This window comes from Musca domestica, unplaced genomic scaffold (assembly GCF_030504385.1).
Source record: "Musca domestica strain aabys unplaced genomic scaffold, Musca_domestica.polishedcontigs.V.1.1 8, whole genome shotgun sequence".
Lineage (NCBI taxonomy): Eukaryota > Metazoa > Arthropoda > Insecta > Diptera > Muscidae > Musca > Musca domestica.
The window spans coordinates 8,189,421-8,209,660 of record NW_026712409.1 but is presented as its reverse complement, the minus strand read 5'-3'; the positions used below and the strand labels follow the sequence as shown (position 1 = coordinate 8,209,660).

Below are 20,240 nucleotides of genomic sequence, written 5' to 3'. Positions count from 1 at the left end.
TTCTCGTTTTATGAGCTTCTCGGATATTCAAAATTTTGGCTTCTATGTAGGGGAGGTACCAGAAGGAGTGGATCGATATATCCCATTTTCACACCAGACCTTGGGTTAATAAAAATATTTTGATGTGTGTAATTTGAAGAGATCCGGATGCTTATTTCAGATTTTCTGATCGTTGTTATTCAAAATTTTGGCCCTTTTATGGGGGAGGTACCATAAGAAATGGTCCGATCTCTACAATCTTTATAAAAGATCTTGTGTTGATGGAAATATTGAGATGTGCTAAGTCTGAATGGAATCGGATGTTAATTTCGTGTTTTATGAGCTTCATGAATATTCGAAATGTTGACCCTTTGTAGGGGAGGTACCAGAAGATGTAGACCGACCTCTACCATCTTTATAATAGATCTTGTGTTGGTAGAAATATTTACATTTGCCAAATCAGAATTGAATCGGATTTTACTCTCGTGTTTTATGAGCTTCATGAATATTCGAAATTTTTACCCTTTGTGGCGGAGGTACTAGATGGAGTGGACCGATATTGCCCACTTTTTCACCTGACTTGGAACTAATGCAAATATTAGGATTCGCAAACTTGGACCAAAATCGGATTATCCTTTCTCTTTCTGTGCAGTAAATTATTTTCTTTGAAAATGTTGACATTTTGTGGAGGAGGTGCCAGAAGGAGTGAATCATCTTCGAAGTCAATCTAAGTTTGACAATAATATTACGATATACCAAGTTTGGATCAAAACAAATACTACCTTCGAGAGTTATCGTGCGCACCAGCCAGCTAGACAGATGGAAAGACGGACCTCGCTAGATCGGCTCCAAATGTCCTGAAACGGATTTGGTCCAAAGTGACCTAGGGTCTAAAACCGTTATTTCGATGAGATACGTTTTGGCCGTATCAAATACCCTCTCTAGCCATATGGATGAAGGTATAATTAGGCTTGAACCCTAAAATGTTTTTTAATGTATATAAATTCCTGGGGCTTATGTCAGATGAAGGCTCTTGACATCTTCTAGGACCAATTGTAGAATTTTATGACAAATAATTTTGTATAATATTTTGACTTGCTACGATCCGTTTACAGATGAATTTCTAAGCATATTTTAAAAAAGAACCAAAAAAAGAACCTTTTAAACTGACAACAATTTCCCAGTAAGTCGAGAGGCAAAACTGCTCTCTTCGCTCGCTCTTATTTATGGAAATTTTGAATAACCCAACATTTTGTATTAATTTCTAAAATAGGGGTCTGAATTATGTAGAAGTGTTTTGTATGTTATCGTAGATTCATTGAGCTTTCTTATTGCTAGACCTTCTATAGAGTGATCAAACATCCAACATGTTGTGACATCAATGGTGCTTTACAACTTCTTTGATGTTCGTTTGTTGGTTCGTTCGTTCAACAGAACACACGATTGCCTCAATGCAGTTGGAAAACATTTCATTGGTTAAGTTATGAAATTCACTTCAAAGCGAATGGTCGGTGGTGTGTTGGTCGTGTGAGATCTTGGTGAACAAAACGAGTGGGAATTTAAGCAAAAAAACCAAAAAAAAAAAATACAAATTAATAAAAATGCAATAGAAAAATTATTTGTCAAAAAATAATGCAATTGAATTGAAAAAGAAAACAACAATAAATGCAACTATCAGAGCATGTGTTTCTCCAAAAAAAAAAATCAATGCGAGTTCATTGTGAAAAGCTAAAATAAATAGAAACAACAATAAAAATAGAACAAGTGAAAAAAAATCATTTTTTTCAATTGCAATTCAATTTAAATGGTAAATTCACAAATGAGAAGTGCAGCTCAATTGCAACAGAGTGATTAACCGTGAGTGAGAGAGAGCGAGAGTGCAAGAGGTAAAGAGGCCGAGAGTGAGTTGTAGTCATTCGTCATTCAGTTTCATTCATTCAGTTATTCAGTCATTTGTTGTTGTTGCTGTTGCCGTTGCTGGTTCTCTCGCGTGTGTACATTGTTCGTTTGTAACTCAATGAGTTTGTGTCTTAAGTCTTTTGTTCTGCTTAAACGAAAACATCTACGCATCTGTGGCGGTTGTGCTTTGCGAAATTGCAAAAACGAAAAGAAAAATACAAATAAGAAAATAAATAAAAACTGAGAAACAACGACAACAAAAACAACAACCACAGAAAACATGATAAAATGCTGTAATTTGGCATTAAACGTGCTTTAGAAGACCTGCAGTAGTTTTGTTTTATTTCGTTTCGTTTTGTTGTTGAATGTGCGATCTGTGTGCTGTCACACACATTTACCGTGTTACGTATAAAATGTCAATAGGCAGCTGCAGGGGATTTTAGTGAGATCAGCTGCAAGAGTGTGTAAAAAAATCTATTGTTCAACCCACGTTTTTCGGATAGAACAACTAAAGAGAAGGGCAAACCCATTGCTGCTTTTTGCGAAAGCAACAGAAATTGGGATTTAAATAATTTTTCATAAAAACGTAAGTACAATTTTTTAAATATTTGTTTTACTCTTTCTGAGTCATAGAGTTATTTTCTGATAAAATACTTCAACAGATTTTTTTTAAATAGGCGAACTTGCTTGGGGTTTTTTGTTCCGTTTTGTTTATGCCTTTTTGCCAGCATAGTTTGTTTGTGTTGTTGTCATTTACTCACAAATAAAATATTTCTATCTGGCTTTTACAAAACATTGTTGGTGTTGTGTTCTTGTTGTTGTTTTTTGTTCAAATACAACCTACTCTTTTTGGTAGGTTGTTGTTGAAAAAACAGAATTGAAAAGAAAACAAGAAACTCCAACCTCCCACGTTCACTTGGTGTTAATTGAAACTACTTTTATAATGGCACTACTCTATACATATATACCTCATTTTGCTATCTATGTTAAGCGGAAACTCTCAAAAATATTTTTAAATTAAAAAAAAAAAAAAAATAAAAAAAAAATAAATTTTAAGACTTTAAACTCAAATCGTCCTCTAGCTGTGATCTGTAAGCCAGCCTACATTATCATGATCATCGTGGAGGTTTCTACTATACCACATTTTGGTGACAACCTCACATAGACGAAAATCTGGAAGAGTTATTTGCATAACATGCATTAAATTATGTCCCCCACACACACGCGCACGTACGTACGTACCTACCAATTCTCATAAATTTTTTTATGAATCAAACCCAAAATTGAGTTATATTTCCTTACCTTTGGTGGCTTGGCATAAATTACAAGGAATGCATGAATAAATATTCCAAAATTATACCACGCACTTTCAAACCCACTTGATTTTTTTTTGGTGAAATGTTGTTGTTTTTCTGGGAGGAAACGCTATTTAAAAAAAAAAAAAAACAAGTCAAATAGTATCAGTCGGTTTTGCCGAAAGATGTATACCCCCAGTCTTGAGTTATGATTATTCCAACTGGTGAGCCTTTATGGGGTAGGTTCCAAATATTGACCAATTTGTATCTGACCTAAGAGTGATATAAATATTACAACATGCCAGATTTGGACTATATCGTCTAATTTCTATTCTTTATAAGAGATATGTGCAAAATTTTTGGAAAATGTGGAAATATGCGTGAGGTAACAGATGTGGCGGACCGAAGTTTTCCATTTTCATACTTCTGCTAATACAGAAAAAACATAGATATGTTCGAAATTCAAAAGAAATCGAAAATTTATATCTATTTTTATGTGAAATCATGAATTTCGAAATTTGAAGAGAGTTGGATGCTTATTTCGATTTCTTTGAGCGTTTTGTTTTTTAAAAATCTTGAAACCTATGTGGAGGATGTACCAAAAGAAATGGTTGAGATGTACCAAGTCTGAATAGAATCGGACGTTAATTTGGCGTTTAATGGCCTTCATGGGTACTCAAAATTTTGACCCTTTGTGGGGGAGGTACCAGAAGGAGTGGACGAATATATCCCAATTTCACACCAGACCTTGGGTTAATAAAAATATTGTCATGTGTGTAATTTTAAGAGAATCGAATGCTTATTTCGGATTTTATAATCGTTTTGGTTATTCAAAACATTGACCCATTGTGGGGGAGGTACCAGAAGAAATGGTCCGATCTCTACCATATTTATAAAAGATCTTGTGTTGATGTAAATATTGAGATGTCCCGAGTCTGGATAGAATCGGATGTTAATTTCGCATTTAATGAGCTTCATTGATATTCAAAATTTTGACCCTTTGTGGGGGAGGTACCAGAAGGAATGGACGGATATATCCCAATATCACACCAGACCTTAAGTTGATCAAAATATTGTCAAGTGTGTAATTTAAAGAGAACCGGATGCTTATTTCGGATTTTATTGACCCTTTGTGGGGGAGGTACCAGAGGGAATGGTTCGATCTCTACCATCTTTATAACAAATCTTTTGTTGATAGAAATATTGAGATGTGCCAAGTCTGAGTGGAATATGATGTTAATTTCGTGCTTTATGAGCTTCAAATGCTGACCCTACGTGAGGGAGGTACCAGAAAGAGTGGACCGATATATCCCACTTTAACACCAGATCTTGGGTTAATAAAAATATTTTGATGTGTGTAATTTAAAGAGAACCAGACGCCTATTTCGGATTTTATGAACGTTTTGGTTATTCAAAACGTTGACCCTTTGTGGGGGAGCTACCAGAAGAAATGGTTCGATCTCTACCATCGTTATAACAGATCTTGTGTTGATAGAAATATTGAGATGTGCCAAGTCTGAATGGAATCGGATATTAATTTGGCGTTTTATGAGCTTCATGGATATTCAAATTTTGACCCTTTGTGGGGGAGGTACCAGAAGGAGTTGACCGATATATTCCATCTTCATACCAGACCTTGTGGTAATGAAAATATTGTGATGTGTGTTATTTCAAGATAATCGGACTCTTACATCACATTTTATAAGAGTTATAATTATTCCAAATTTTGACCCTTTGTGAGGGAGGTACTTGATGGAGTGGGCCGATATTGTCCATTTTCGCACCTGACCTAGCAGTGAAGGAAATATTAGGATTTACAATGTTGGAGCAAAATCGGATTATCCTTTCCCCTTCAGTGCAGTAAATTATTTTCTTTGAAAATATTGACATTTTGTGGGGGAGGTACCAGAAGGAGTGAACCGATATAGCCCATCTCCGAACTCGATCTAAGTTTGACAATAATATTACGATATACCAATTTTGGATCAATTCGGATACTTCCAGACAGATGTACGGACATCACATCGACTCCAAATGTCCTGAAACGGATTTGGTCCAAAGAGACCTAAGGACTAAGCACATTTTGGTCGTATCCAATGATATATACCCTGTCTAGCCATATGGCTGAGGGTATAAAAATTCCAACATTTAATGGAAAACTTGACCAAAACGTAAAACATTTTTGAGATCGGAATTATCCCTACAAGGGATAATAGTGGACCGATATTTCTGTACCAATGATTCTGGATATAATTCAAATTTCAAAACTCTATCTACAATTGTAGGCGTTAAAAAACGCCGATACACGTGTTTTCTTGTTTTATCTCTACTTTCGTAATCTGATGGATTCAACCCACAATGTGTTTTTTGTGTGCAGTACCATTTTGTTCATATTAGTACTTTTCGTAACTTTGACGTACGAATTTCCAAGAAATATTCCTTGTGGATTTCCTCCGCTCGGACGTTGGCAGCCATGCAGACAATCAATGTTCTACCTCTTATCAATCACTTAGTATCGGTACCGTACCATTTGGTACTTTTCATACCTTGAAGTACGAATTTCAAAGGAATGCTTCGTTATTGTATTTCTCCGTTATTGCTACGAGTAGCTCTTACCGATCACTTAGTAACGGTGCCTCAGCATTTTGTACGTTTTGTTACTTTTCATACCCTGGAGTACGAATTTTCTAGGACTCTTCCTTAGTGTTTTCCGGAAAAACACATTCAAAGTCGTAAATTCTAGCATTCGCTCAAAATAAATAAACAAATAAATAAAATATAAATAAATAAAAAAATAAAAAATCGGCACTACTTCTTTGTAATTTTAAAGTACCAATCTCTAAAATTTATATTTTATCTCATCTCTTCACACCAACGCGGTACTCAAAGTGAAAAGGCCCGGGTACCAGACCCCCACCTGCGGACGTCCCTGCTTCACACCATCAGAAACCCTAAAGATTCTTGGTCTAGGTATTCCCTGGTCATTGACAATTCAGTCAGACCTTTCCTTCTTCTAGAAACATAATTGTTCCAAAAAGTCATCTACAGATGAGAGATTTTCAAAATATCTCTAGAAGGTGGTCCACGAAAAAAAACCGGTTTTCTCTATGCCTTTGTCGTTTGATAGATCTTTGAGAATAGAACATATCCTGCTCCTCTTCTGTGTCTAGAATACCACCTTTATTATTTCTAGAAATCTTCTTCGGTTCGTCAATTTCTTTCGAATAACCCAAGCTTTTAAATCAAAAGACTTAGGACACAAACTTCATTTCAATATAGAATTCAAGCCGAGGATGACAATTTTCATGCAAGGCCTCAAGAGGAGTTTCTGAAAAGAATAAATAATTCTCAAAATTTTCATTCATTTAATTTTTCAAAATATTTAAATTTTTTTTCAAAAAATGATTTCTCAATAAATTCAACTTCGATTCAAGCATCACTCACGATGATGATGTAGGCCTAAGTAAGACAAGCTTACCATGAGCACTCGACTTTGTGTAACTTCAAATAAATTAAAAAAGAAATTCTTTATTTTTTGTTGCTTTTGTTTTTGGTTTGGTTTTGGCTGTTTTCGGTTTTACAACATTAAATGCCAAGACGTCGTTTCAAGTCATTCCAAGTTCAAAACCCACACAGGTTGTTGATGTTAAAGACGGAGCGTTGTTGTAGTCGTCGTCCATGGGGCTCTTGGTTAATTGTGAAACTTATGGGGTTGCACACAAACACACATAGGATTTGTGTATTAAACGAAAAAAACAACAACAACAAATCTAAATACAACAACATAACTAGTACAACAAATCCCAGCAAAATGTTAACGTAGGCGTGCAACAGTTGACTTAAATCGAAAGCCCCTTCCAAAAAAAAAAAAAAAAAAAAAAAAAAAAAACAAACAACGACAGCACCAATGATGACTGCCAACCAAGAGAGATAGAGAGAACTATGCGAGCAACAACAAAATCTGTTCAGCAATGAAATCTTTGTTCTGCTCTTCAGTCTTTAAGTTGCCTAAACGAATGCTACTTTCGCTAAATTGAAGTCGGTTGAAAAAAAAATCAAAATTGTAGATATGTAGGTGGTCCCTGTCGTGCATTCCCCAAATAATATGTCACACGACTGACTCTCTGCCCAATGCTGTTGCAGATGATCGAGACGACAACGACGACGGTGGCGATGATGATGCTGATGACATTGAGTCATAGTTAAGATGAAGTAGATTAATTTGCAAAAAAGTAACGTTGCAAAATGTTGATGTTGCAATTCGCCGGTGATTCTTTTTGGCTTAGAATCAAGCGGCCCAAGGACACACCTAAAGATAAATCTGTTTAAGATTTACAGCAGAAAATGGCATAAATTGAAATGCAACACAAAGTTTTGAAGTTGGGCAATTGTAAACACTTCAAATAAATTTGTAAAGCAAAAATCTTTCAAATTTACGAATATTATTTGAATATCAAATCAATCTCCATCCCATCAATTATAAATTTGCATACAGCAACATTGGGATTCAAATGATGTTCAATTTTTTTCCAAATATGAACTGTTTTTAATAAAAAAATTGAGTAGTTGATAGTTAATGGAAGTCAGAAAGTCTATATAGACGAGTTGGTTACCAGGGTGTCCACATGTAATGTATATTCTAGCTGAAGTCCAATTTGGTCACAGAGCTCAAATTGACGAGTAGGATGCCTGGGACTTGCTATAGACGAGCTGGATGCTAAGGCTTCATTTATACGAGCTGAGGGTCATGGAGTCCATATAAACAAGTTGGCAGTATATATAGACAAGCTGGAGGCCAGAGAGTCTGTAAAGCCGAGCTGGAGGCCAGAGAGTTTATAAAGACAAGCTGAAGGCCAGGGAGTCTATAAAGCCAAGCTGAAGGCCAGTGAGTCTATAAAGCCGAGCTGGAGGCTAGAGAGTCTATAAAGTTGATTTGGGGGCCAGGGAGTCTTTAAAGCCAAGCTGAAGGTCGGGGAGTCTAAAAAGCCGAGCTGAAGGCCAGGGAGTCTGTAAAGACGAGCTGGATGCCAGGGAGTCTATAAAGCCAAGCTGAAGGCCGGGGAGTCTATAAAGCCGAGCTGGAGGCCAGATAGTCTATAAAGCCAAGCTGAAGGCCAGGGAGTCTGTAAAGACGAGCTGGAGGCCAGGCAGTCTACAAAGCCGAGCTGGAGGCTAGAGAGTCTATAAAGCCAAGCTGAAGGCCAGTGAGTCTGTAAAAACGAACTGGAGGCTAGAGAGTCTATAAAGCCAAGCTGAAGGCCAGGGAGTCTGTAAAGACGAGCTGAAGGCCAGGGAGTTTATAAAGTCAAGCTGAAGGCCAGGGAGTCTGTAAAGACGAGCTGGAGGCCAGGGAGTCTATAAAGCCAAGCTGAAGGCCGGGGAGTCTATAAAGCCGAGCTGGAGGCCAGATAGTCTATAAAGCCAAGCTGAAGGCCAGGGAGTCTGTAAAGACGAGCTGGAGGCCAGGCAGTCTACAAAGCCGAGCTGGAGGCTAGAGAGTCTATAAAGCCAAGCTGAAGGCCAGTGAGTCTGTAAAAACGAACTGGAGGCTAGAGAGTCTATAAAGCCAAGCTGAAGGCCAGGGAGTCTGTAAAGACGAGCTGGAGGCCAGGGAGTCTATAAAGTCAAGCTGAAGGTCAGGGAGTCTGTAAAGACGAGCTGGAGTCCAGGGAGTCTATAAAACCAAGCTGAAGGCTAGGGAGTCTATAAAGCCGAGCTGGAGGCCAGAGAGTCTATAAAGCCAAGCTGAAGGCCAGGGAGACTGTAAAGACGAGCTGAAGGCCAGGGAGTCTATAAAGCCAAGCTGAAGGCCAGGGAGTCTGTAAAAACGAACTGGAGGCCAGGGAGTCTATAAAGCCAAGCTGAAGGCCAGGGAGTCTATAAAGCCGAGCTGGCGGCCAGGGAGTCTGTAAAGACGAGCTGAAGGCCAGGGAGTTTATAAAGCCAAGCTGAAGGCCAGGGAGTCTACAAAGCCGAGCTGGAGGCTAGAGAGTCTATAAAGTTGATTTGCAAAGCAACAAATTTTAGATTGTTGCTTTTTTCTAGGTGTGTTAAGAAAAGACACGAGGAAAGATGTGGGTGTTAAATGTTGTTGTTCTTGTTTTTGTTATCAATTTTCCAGTAGAGGTATACAAGAAAACCTAGAAACTTTTCTGTTTGGTCGCAAAACATAATCTTGTAATGTTGAAAAGTTGTCTCTCTTTGGAGAATATTAATGCGAGTTAATAAGACAGCTGCTGTTTGTTTCTTATGTTTTTGTTGTTATAGTTGATATTTTATGTTGGTGGCAAAATAATTGTATTTTCTAATTATAAATTTGTTGTCGATTTTAATTATTTTTCATCTCCAAATGAGATAATCAGTTGAGTAAATTTGTTTGGCGCTTCTAAATAAGGTTTGTGGCTTAAGTCTTTTGTTTTTGTGCGTCCCTCTCTTTGCGTGTGAGTGTGTGTTTTTTTTTGGGTAATTCTAGACATATCAACATGAATTTAATTGTTTGTTTTGCCAAATAAATCGGCTTAGCTCTCCATTGACATGATTATTATTTGTCTCTCTCTCTCTGTGTGTGAGTTGTTGGTGGACAATAGAGCCATGGTTTGTTATGACTTAAATCTCTCTGCTTCTCTCTAATCCCTCTCTTTGGTGTTTTTTTTTTTTTGGCAAGCTTCTGAGTAGTTTCCTTTTTATTCCCTTTACAATTTGTGGTTGTTATTTCATTTAAATGGCATCGAATTGAATTGAATTTGTTTTGTATTGTTCTCGTTCTTAAAACATCCGCTTCCGTCTTAAAACAATATGTAGGGCCCCAGAAAAGCACATAGAGACACACTCACACAAGAACTCAATTGGAAACTGAGAACACAACAACAGAAGCATGGGATGTTGTAGGGAAGCAGAAAAAGAAACCCTCAAATGTAAATTCTTTACAATTCGTTTAGGTCCAATGCATTGTTGCTGCCATTGTGGCAGGCTGCTTGGTTGGCTGACTGTTTCATTCATTCCTTTAGCCATCCATTCATTCATTCATTGTTTGCTCCGCATGGCCGTCTGTCCATTCATGCCTCCATCATTTGGTTCGTTGTGTTTGGCCGGTATTTACTTGAAACAGATACACTGATGATTGTTCATCAGTCCATACGTCTCGGCGTCTGTCCGTCCCAACTGCAGACAACTGTGAAATGTTTTATTTTTCTCGTGTTTTTTTTTTCTTTTTTTTTTTTTTTGGATAATTTAAAGCAGCTGTGACCAAATGCCCGCAGCCATTCAGTTTGCTTTTGGTAACTTCGGTTCGGTTGCTTATTTGGTTTGTAGGCGACAATTGCATTGGATTTTTTGTTGTTCTGTTTTGTTTTTGGTTTTGCTGATCTGCAAGCAATTTTTGTTGTGCGTGAAGTAGAATTATGTTTGTTCGTCTGGTTGTCGTTCGATTTGAGATGTTGTGCCATTTCATGTAGATTTTTATTTTATTGCTTTGTCAGTGGGTCTTTTGGGGTCTCTATGCAGACTCTTCGCTTTGCTTTGTCTTGTGTGTTGTTTTTTTTTTATTTTCTGATCTTTGTTGTTGCTGTACTCCATAATCTCAAGACAATTCCAATTCTTTATTGTGAATATAGACACATGTCTCTGGGATTGTGTGGTGGGTTTTTAAACAGAATTCGTAAATTCAGACATTCACAAATAATTGAATCATTTGCCAGTGTGGTTTGCCATAGGCTGAGTTAAGTTACGATTTTGAGGGGGAGAAAATAATATTCTTTAGGACAAATTTTGGAGGGAGTACAAATATGTTTTAGGAAGAAATTTTGACCCATCAATTCTAACTAAAAGGAAAATTAATATTAAATTAAACAGGGACAGATTCCACCTTTGTCAAATTTAATAGGTTTGTGTCTTAAGTCTTTTGTTTGGAACTACATGCAGGAAAGTTAGCTCCATTCTTAAAGAGAATTTTCAAGGGCCAGATTGGATGGCGTGCACTGTATGTCATGCATGGTCGTATCCTTATGCTGCTGGGAAAACAAACGGCACGTAGTCTCTTTATACCCTCAGACATACGGCTGGGATTTCCAAGGTCCAGATTTCATACATGCTCGTCTCCTTATAATCTCTCTCAATTTTCAATTGCAATTTATAACAAACGGCAAAAGAGTCCTTACCAATCCTAATGCGTATTCTTGGCTGGCTGGTGCTCACTATAACTCTCAAGGGGAGCATTCGATTTGATCCAAACTGGGTACATCGTAATATTATTATCAAACTTAAATCGAGTTCGGAGATGGGAAATATCGGTCCAATCCTTCTGGTACCTCCCCCACAAAAGGTCGAAATTTTCAATGAAAATATTTTACTGCACAAAGAGAGAAAGGATAATTCGATTTTGCTCCAACTTTGCAAATCCTAGTATTTGCATTAGTGCTAGGTCAGGCGCGAAAATGGACAATATCGGTCCACTCCTTCTGGTACCTTCCCCACAAAGGGTCAACATTTTTAATAATTTCAACTCTTATAAAATGTGATGTAAGGGTTCGACTGTCTTCAAATTACACACATAACAACACTTTTATTAACTCAAGTTCTGGTATGAAGATGGAATATATTGTTCCTCTTCTTCTGGTACCTCGCCCACAAAGGTCAAAACATTGAATATCCATGAAGACTAGAGCGAAATTGACATCTAATTCCGTTCAGACTTGGCATATCTCAATATTTCTATTGACACAATATCTGTTATAAAGATGCTGGAGATGGGACCATTCCTTTTGGTACCTCCTCCCACTAAGGATCAAAGTTACGAATAACCAAAACGTTTATTAAATCCGAAATAAGCATCTGATTCTATTCATATTTTACACATCCCATAATTTCTACTAATACAAGATATGCTGTGAAAATGGGATATTTTGGTCCAAACCTTGTGGTACCTCCCCCTCAAAAGAGCCAACATTTTGAATAACCATGAAGCTCATAAAACGCGAAATTAAAATCCGATTCCATTCAGACTTGACACATCTCAATATCTTCATCAACACAAGATCTGTTATAAAGATGCTAGAGATCGGACCATTTCTTCTGGTTCCTCCCCCACAAAAAATCAAAATTTTGAATAACCAAAACGATCATGAAATTCGGAATAAGCATCCTGTTCTCTTAATGTAACCTTAAATTATGTCCCTTCCTCTCTTTCTCTCTCTCTCTTGTCTGTTTTATTGCAGGTTGGTGTCTTAAGTCTTTGATTCGTTGTTTTGATAATATTTCATGTCCTCCCTTTTTTAACCAAATGCCTTCTAAGCTCCTAAGCAGAAAACGTCTTCTCATCGAAGTCGAGAACGTCTGAGGGTGTTCTCTTAGAAGAACTGGAAATATACTCACAGGAGACCAGAATCTCTTCTCATAGAAGACCAAAAGATCTCCTCATAGGAGCTCAGATGAAGTATTTTTTAGATGACAAACGCATTCCCAAAGGAGACCAGCAGTTCTTCTAACAGAAAGGAAGGAAATCTGCACATAAGTAGAAGATCTAGAAGTCTTATCTTGGAATTCTGGAAGTCTTCCCTCAGAGGTGCTAAAAGTTTCCCTAAAAATAGTCTCTCTCTCCCAGATTTATTGTCGGTTCGTGTCTTAAATCTTTTGTTCGTTATTTTGATAATATTTCATTTCAACCAATTTCCTTCTAAGTTCCGAAGTTCTTTCAATAGCACACTCAATAGTCTTCTCATAGAAGAAGAGAAGGACTTCCCATATTCTATAGGAAATGCATATGCAATGAAGACGAACATGTCTTATCAGAGAGGGCATGAAAGAAGATGAGAACGCTTGAGGGTGTTCTGTTACAAGAAGTGGAGATCTATTCATAGAAGATCAGAATCTGTTCTCATGTCTTATCAGAGAGGGCATGAAAGTCTTCCTATAGAAGATGAGAACGCTTGAGGGTGTTCTGTTACAAGAAGTGGAGATCTACTCACAGAAGATCAGAATCTGTTCTCATAGAAAGTTCTTGTCATGGAAGCCCTAAAGAAGACTAGAAAATCTTATCATAGAAGAAAAGGGAGTCAGCACATAGAGCGAAAGTTGAAAGAGCTAGAGGTCTTCGCTGAGAGGAGCTGGAGGCCATCTCTCAGAGGAGCTGGAGGTCTTCTCTCAGAGGAGCTGAAGCTTTTTTCATTGAAATTTGCCAAATTATAATTTTTTAGAAAATGACTTCCCTCAAAATAGTCTCTCTCTCTCTTCCTCTCTCTCTCTCTTTCTCATTTTTATTGCAGGTTCGTGCCTTAAGTCTTTTGTATTTTTTTTTTTTTTTTTCAAGGAAGTTTAACAAATTTCATTTTTTTTTTTTTTCAAAAAAATCTCCCTCCAAAAACCCCACCACTGCTTTTGTAGAAGATAGGCGGTTAATCACAATGTGAGTCATTTTTGCCCATCATCCTTTCAGACACCGATTCAGAGAGGGTCTACATGCATGCGTGCGTACGTGTGGGTATGAAAACACATCCTTGTAGCCATCAGTCAGGCAGTTTCATTAAGAAATGTTCTGTTTTATTTTCGTGTGTGGATGTGGCAACAGATTGAATTTTAAATTAAAAAATTGAAATTTTTGTTTTGCTGAATCATGTTTTGAGGGCATAATTTTAATCTGGTCTTCAGGAGAAAATGCCACAGTTTCAAATCTCCAGAATTTTGATTAGAATTGGAAAACAGAACGAAGTTTGTGGCTCAACTAATATTCAGGAATAATAAAAATGGAAATCAACGTATGTAATTAAATAATTTGTATAAAATACAACGCATCATATCCCATACCTTCTATGCCCTCCAAAATAACCTCCAACGAATGAAACAATGCCTCATTAAAATGCCAATGCACGTGCTTCATGGACGGTTACACGGACATCCATCCCAGACACATTGTAACCCAGCATGTTCGTATGTTTTTTATTTTTTAATATGTAAATGGATTTAAATCGGATGCAAGTACTGTGACCCCCACCCCCCATCCTCATTTCGTTTTTCTACCAATATGGACATCCGCGTCCACACATGCACCAAACATGGGGTACTTTTTGTTGTTGTTGCAGGCATAATAATAACACCAAACATAAATAATAAAAATAAAAAATGCATTTTCCGGTGCTGGAGTTTCCTATAATTCTCAAAAAATTACGGTGTTTTCTTTATTCATTACAAATTTCCTGAGAGAGATAAAATAACAAATAAATAATAATTATTAAAAATACAGAATTGTTAAACAATGAGTGTTCTTTTTCTCGGGTGCGTGTGAAAGAGTGGTCATACAAATGGCGATGGTAGTTCGTGTATGAATTATGTAGCCGCTAACGAGGTGTGATTGGGAATGGGGAAGAAAGATTTGGAGAACGACACGGAATAAAGGTCTTCTCTTAGAAGAGCTATAGGTCTTCTTCTCTTAGAAGAGCTATAGGTCTTCTTCTCTTAGAAGAGCTATAGATCTTCTTCTCTTAGAAGAGCTATAGGTCTTCTCATAGAAGAGCTATAGGTCTTCTCTTACAAGAGCTATAGGTCTTCTCTTAGAAGAGCTATAGATCTTCTTCTCTTAAAAGAGCTATAGGTCTTCTCATAGAAGAGCTATAGGTCTTCTCTTCGAAGAGCTATAGGTTTTCTCTTAGAAGAGCTACAGGTCTTTTCTTAGAAGAGCTATAGGTCTTCTCTTAGAAGAGCTATAGGTCTTCTCTTAGAAGAGAGCTATAGGTCTTCTCTTAGAAGAGCTATAGGTCTTCTCTTAGAAGAGCTATTGGTCTTCTTCTCATAGAAGAGCTATAGGTCTTCTTCTCATAGAAGAGCTATAGGTCTTCTTCTCATAGAAGAGCTATAGGTCTTCTTCTCATAGAAGAGCTATAGGTCTTCTTCTCATAGAAGAGCTATAGGTCTTCTTCTCATAGAAGAGCTCTGGGTCTTCTTCTCATAGAAGAGCTCTGGGTCTTCTTCTCATAGAAGAGCTCTGGGTCTTCTTCTCATAGAAGAGCTCTGGGTCTTCTTCTCATAGAAGAGCTCTGGGTCTTCTTCTCATAGAAGAGCTCTGGGTCTTCTTCTCATAGAAGAGCTCTGGGTCTTCTTCTCATAGAAGAGCTCTGGGTCTTCTTCTCATAGAAGAGCTCTGGGTCTTCTTCTCATAGAAGAGCTCTGGGTCTTCTTCTCTTAGAAGAGAGCTATAGGTCGTCTTCTCATAGAAGAGCTATAGGTCTTCTCTTAAAAGAGAGCTATAGGTCTTCTCTTAGAAGACAACCTCTAAAATCTCTCCCATCGAGAGAAACTGTTTCGAACTCCCCCTGACTTTCTAAAGTCTACCCCATGTGATTGAACCTCGTATGTGTAACCTCTAATAGGAAGTTCATTTGTAGGTGTTACCTGTTACGCCAAGTTACAACTTTGTGATACACCTCGATGCCAGTTGGCCACATGTCTATTTTCTTCCCCCTTTGCTTGTTTTTTTGTGGTGGCTGTTTGGGTTCACTTGTTTGCTTGGCTGGTTAGTGAGGTGGGTGCATTCATTTGGGGCTGACTAATGATGATCAGCGATCGATGATGACGTTGTTGGTTTAAACAAAACAAGCAGCTACCGGAAGTTGAAAATTCAATAGTTCAACAAAAGAAAAATAATAATATTTGTAATAAATGGAAATGGAAATTGGGAAAACAGACACACGGCGTTTTGGCTTCGTAGCCAAGTCATCAAAACGAGGCAACAGCAACAACGGATTATGGAAACATGGTTTGATGATTTCAAAAAGAGAGATATCTATCGCAACAAACAGACAGACAGACATACATGGCTGCATAACACCAAACGACAATGCTAATGGCGGCGCATGAGTTGTGGCACACAAAAGACCGACGATGTTGTGGCATAGGGCGACAGGTAGAAATACGAAACCGTAACATCGGAGGTCTCGTATTTTTTTTTTTTTTGAGTGGAGATGTTAGCGTTTTTTTTGTGAAGTGTTTGGTGGTAACCTCACGGACTCACACTCCAGTCGCTCAGGTGACTTTCAACTCGTCTCTATGTTGTTACATACATACATATGTAAAGTGAGGTTAGATTATTGTTTTGGTTGGCGGGTCTAGTTACGGAGAGCCTTTTGTCTTCGCTTTGCCCATTCATGGCAACAATTGTTCAAAATAGTTCTAGCATAAAATACTTTGCATGCTCTAAATTATTTTGTAAATCTGAAATAGCCAACTTTCTAGCGACAATCTAAACAAAGTTTTTCGAGTATTTAAAAGTTGGGTTTGGAATTACCATGGATTCCAACATTTCCATTTTTTTTTATGGCAACAGGAAATCATTGGCGACAACTTTGTTATCCGATAAACGCCCAGAAACATGTTAATTAAAATACGGAGTATTTCGAAATGCTGCTTGATTTTGGATTTTCTGTGTCATTAGTGGGATGAAGAATCAATGTCGGTCTTTTTCTTTTTCTTCGTCTTCGTCTTCATGCCAGCCTTGTTTTTTCTTCATCTGCAAAACCACACGAAACTCCTACACAATAATCCCACATTGATCTCTATCGCATTATCCATTCCATTCATCTAACCAACCCAATATGGCAAGACCACATATGAGCGACTGAATGACTGACTGACAACAAAAACAAAAAAAAACAACAACAAATAATCCAAATCAAAACAGCAACGAGTTAAGGCCATAAATACGAAGTCAACAAATTAATAAACCATAAAACAAATAATAAAACCCCATGATGATGAGAATGGAAGAGAGAGAGAGAGGGAGAGAGAGAGAGAGAGAGAGAGAGAGAGAGGTATCAATAGTTTGTCTTAATTATTAGTTTCGATTTCAATCTGCCCACTTAAATGGTCCATTAGATGGAAATTTAGATAGAATACTAATGTGTCTTGAAACTTGGGAGGCTGTTTTTGAATAGGGGCGAAGATGAGGTGGCTTCTTTCAATGGCAACAGTGTTGCAGTATCAGATTTCATGTCACACTCTTCGCGAAACAAAGCAACTAAGCTTGAAAATGACAACATTAAGAAAAAAGAAAATGAAAATATTGAATTAAAAAATAGAAGTCTACAGAAGGGCCTATATTAGTAAAAGAGTCGGTGAGGGTCCCAAATTTGTGGTTCATACGACAATTTGTCCAGATGCGGAACCCAGTTATTATTTCCTATTTCGAAACTTGAGGAAAAGACTTGGTGGAAAGAAATTCAGTACGAATCATAAACAATTTTTGATAAACACGTTAGAGCAACAACAACAACAGATAATAGGGAAAAATGGAGGACACTCTATCATAACGCTAAATCTAACGTTAGAAGATACAAGTAAAAAGCTGGGTGGACGTTTTTAAGACGATTCATGGTTAAATTACAGACCAAACTAAAGATATTCGAAAGAAAAGAAAATAATAGGTGCGTCGCTGTATAAACGTATGTTGTCAAAAAAGAACACAAGAAAAAACCAGCTTAATACCCTCCAGAATTTGAAAGGATCTTGAACATTTTCAACAAATTCCGAAAAAATACCACTTAAATGAAAACCGTAATATGGGGGCTAAACGAAGCTGTGGGCCTGCATATATTAATTTTATATCCTCCACCATACATAGTATGGATGGTATATTAAGTTCGTCGCTCCGTTTGTAACTTATTCTCAAAAAAAAAAAAACAAGTTAAAAAGCAGTAAGTTCGGCCGGACCGAACTTTGAATACCCTCCACCATTTAGAACGAATTTGGAAATTTTCAAAAAAAAAAAAAAATCCTTAAGAAATTCTGTTAAAATTTTAAAAATACTGAATATAGCCGTTATATTGGGGTACATACGACGTGGACCTACATAGGCATTGTTCGTTATAAGTCATTACCATATTCAAATTCGAAACTTGAAATTAGCCGTGAGTAATGTAGCTAAAATCATCAAAAGATCGTATATAGGGAGGTACCGTTATATCGGAGATGTGCGAAGACCTGGGCCAGCATAGACAATTTTCTGTCATAGGCTGTAGCATCCATTACGAACTTCAAATACGACATCTCAAACAATTTCGGCGGGTATTGTATCTTAACTCGTCAAAATACCGAATATTGGGAGGTATCGTTATATGTGGGCTATACGAAGACGTGGACCTGCACAGACAATTTTCTATCATAGGCTGTAGAATCCATTACGAACTTCAAATACCAAATTTGAAACAATTCCGGTTAATAATGTCGCTAAAATCATTAAAAAACCGAATATAGGGAGGTACCGTTATATGAGGGCTATACGAAGACGTGGACCTTCACAAACAAATTTCTGTCTTAGGCTATAGTATCCATTTCGAATTTCAAATATGAAATTTGAAACATTTCCGGTGAATAATGTTGCTAAAATCATTAAAATTCCGAATATCGGGAGGTACCGTTATATGGGGCTATATGACCCATTTACGAACCTAACCTGCCTACTGGAAAAATAAACATGTGTGCAAATTTTTAGCCTTCTATCTAAATTCGAAAGATAGCGTGATTTCAACAGACAGACAGACATCGCTAAATCGACTTACAATTTTATGCTGATCAAGAATATATTTCGAGGAGTTACAAACGGAATGACAATGTTAATATACCCTCCATGGTATGGTGGAGGGTATAAAAATTCTAATGCGATTTAGCCTTGTCTTTCCGTCCGTCTGTTGTAATCACGCTAGAGTCAAAACGAATAAAGATAGGAAGCTAAAATTTTGCACCGATCTGTCTTTTGTCTGCAGGCAAGTCAAGTTCAAAGATGGGTTATATCGGTCCATGATATGATGTAGGTCCCACACAATTGTGCCGCCCGATATTGGGTATTTTTGTCAATGGAATTGGCTTAAAATCCACACAAGGAGTTCATTCTGAGAACTTAACTCCCTGAAAGAGAATTGTCTATATAGGCCGACGATGTCGTATATCCTCCATTCGGTATCCCAACATTCCGTATTTTGATGATTTTAGTTACATTTTTAAATGGAATTGTCTGAAATGTTACACAAAAAGTTCTCTGGGTAATGCCGAATATATCTCGGGGTACCGTTATATCGGGGCTATACGAAAACGTGGACCGACATGGCTCATTTATGAATTTAATCTGCCTAGTAGTAAAACTCTATTGGCTTTTAATTACTGAGTCTTCAGAGTATTCTATGAGAAGAGATCTTTTGAAAACACTTTTGCGCCTTCTGTGAGTAAAAATATTGATCTTCTAGACTTCTGTGAGAAGAAATAGTTTTTTTGGTCACAAAAAATGTCCTGCCCTGATAGGTTGATATTCTGTGTGAGACGAACTTTTTCATGCATTCTAAGAAAAAAAATCAAAAAACTTCTCTGAGAAGTCACTTCTGAAGAGTCCTGTTAGTCTTCTATGAGAAAGCATTCATGTCTTGTATGGGAACACTTTTTGGTCATCTGTGAGAAAATCTTCTGGGCAAGCTCGAATTTCTTCGCGAGTGAAAAATACCCGGGAGTACTGAAGAGTATGAGTTTTACAAAAATTTTACTCTCTCTTTTTTTTTACTTTGACTCTTTTGCTCTTTTTCTTTTATTTCAATGCTAAAATCGAGTTGAAAAATATTCTTTTAGATGCGCCACAAGGTGGCTCGGCAAGAGTGTCAAATTTCGGTCATATTTTCATCCTACTCGAAAACAAGAAATGCGTACTCGCTCTTATTTGTGTGACAAAGATAGATTTCATTCAATTCCCTTTTTCTATTCTCGGAAGCACTCTCGTTCGAATATGCTTGGATAGTGAACATCACTCTAGCATTTCGTAGCTCTGGGTTTGGTTTGTCTTCTGTGACATTAGCTATGAGATGACGACTTGTGTGATATGAGAACTTTGTTTTTTTTTTTTTTTTTTTTTTTTGAGAGCAAACCTGTCGCTTGTCTTCTCTGCGATATTTGATTCTTTTGATAAGACATCGTACTGCAAGAGAATGGCAAAAGAATGGCTTTTGATTTTCTAAGAGAAACATTTTTAAGTGCTCAATGAGAACACTGTTTGACATTCTTGTAGTTTGGTTGAGGGATACGCATCTGCACAGGAAACGGCTGCTG

General features: G+C 37.3%; 1 protein-coding gene across 1 annotated transcript in view; it reads left to right on the top strand.

Moving 5' to 3' along the window:
- The first annotated feature begins 1,427 nt into the window (after positions 1-1,427).
- The window catches only part of LOC101900102 (leucine-rich repeat neuronal protein 1), a 62,494-nt gene continuing 43,681 nt past the window's right edge, over positions 1,428-20,240 (top strand). Inside the window, exon 1 of the mRNA XM_005187452.4 lies at positions 1,428-2,464. The gene's annotated coding sequence lies outside the window, so the exon portion shown is untranslated. The remainder of the gene's footprint in view (positions 2,465-20,240) is intronic.